The sequence below is a fragment of the Orycteropus afer genome, unplaced genomic scaffold (assembly GCF_000298275.1).
Source record: "Orycteropus afer afer isolate SDZICR_OR568_19922 unplaced genomic scaffold, OryAfe1.0 scaffold00494, whole genome shotgun sequence".
Taxonomy (NCBI): Eukaryota; Metazoa; Chordata; class Mammalia; order Tubulidentata; family Orycteropodidae; genus Orycteropus; species Orycteropus afer.
The window spans coordinates 105383-107194 of NW_006922081.1; positions in this window are offsets into that span (position 1 = coordinate 105383).

Here is a 1812-nt window from a genome sequence, read left to right on the forward strand (position 1 = left end):
GTAGCCCAGTAATAAATAAAAGTGTTTTTTAAACAAACCAAAAGAAATTGATCAGTGATTTCATGGTTTCAAAAAGTCCAACCCATCTTGCTGATTGTCATATATTACGTTCCAACCAGGAATTTTAATATTCTGAAGACTAATTTATAGAGATGCTCAAAATATAGTTCTTTTCAGAGACAAGATCACTCCTTCTCTTTATAAATTGCTGCACATGATTCTCTATTGTAGCTGTTAATACTCCTCCCCATCACATACACATACTCACATACACAGAGACATACACACACATAACAATTTGAGAGAAATATATTGGCACTCCATTATTAAGTAGGAAATACAGTGAAGAATAACAGCACTCTAACATTTTTTGAATAAATTCTGAGTTTCAGACTTATACAATTCAATGTGTCACTTGTTTTCTTCTGTTTTTCATGACCATGTGAACACTCACTCACAATTATGAAGGCAGGAGAGGGTTGGATATTAGGAGTGGAGATTCCAGATTAGATTATTGCAATGCTACTTAAATGGTTCTTACCCCAAACATAGCAGTAGTTATTCAATGATTACCAATTGCTCTTAAAGAAAAGTATAGTAGTTAAGTTTGTGTGTCAACTTTGCTGGGCCTGGTTGAGTGGCTGGGCAGCTGGATGTAGCATTTCCCATGATGAGACTGGTAATTAACTCCATGGTGAAATCTACTGTGAACAGCAGAATAGCTGCTTTAGGGATTTGATCTGCTTCCTGTATATAAGGAGAAGCCTTGGGGAATGGTCTCTAGCTTATGGCATGCTTGAACCCTGCATGTAGCCATGTCGTTGTTCATCAGCCTGCCATGCTCTGCCAATCTTGGGACTTTCAATGGACTTGAATGAATGGCCTGCCATGTGGTTTGGTCACGTCAGGACAGTGCCTTTTTACTTGTCAACGTTGGGCTTGTCACCCTTAGTAGCTTGCAGCTGAGTAAAGAAAAGCCTCTAGCCTCAGTGGGCTGTGAGCAGGAAGCAGAGTTGAAGCTTAAGATTGAGGGGTTTTCACACAACCCATAGAACTTGGCACTTTTAACTCGGACTTAAAGCCTCCAAACTGTAAGAAAACAAACTCCTGTTCCTTCAAGCCATCCCATTTGTGGTATTTTCTGTTAGAGTGGCACAGAGGTAACCAAAACAAAAAGTAAATAAGTGAAATGAAACAAAAATATTTTCATCCTCAAATTATTTTCATTAATTTGATTTGACTTTCATCCCCTTCTAATATTCTTATTAGAAGTTTTTCAATTAATTAATAAATATAAATGTGCCTTAAATGATTTTGTTAGTTACAAATTATTGTAAACTATCTTAATTTATTTGGTAAATTTAAAGCCTATTTTTCATGACAAGAGAATAGAGCTTTTGATTTCTTAAAGAGAAAAAAAAAACTTTTTTAGAAAAATGTTTGACAGTCAATGGACAGCTCTGGGAAACTGGGTCTGCCAAGTCAATGAATGCAAACTTCAAGACATCTGGAAGGAGAACCCTTAAAAAAATTCCAATTCAATAGAATAGATTAAAAAGTACTGCCCAAATTCTTTTTTATAATAAAAGTCATGTGACAAAAATTATTTTAAATATGCAATAAACCCAACTAACATAAATAGAAGAAGCTTGATTGGGGACCAAAAAAAAAAAAAAAGGTAAATATACTCTGGTGCAAATAAACATGTCTATTTATTAATAAGGGAGCTCTGGTAGCATAGTGGCTAAGACACTTGCCTGCTAACCAGACGGCTGGCGGTTCAAACCCACCAGCCACTCCTTGGAAGGAAGG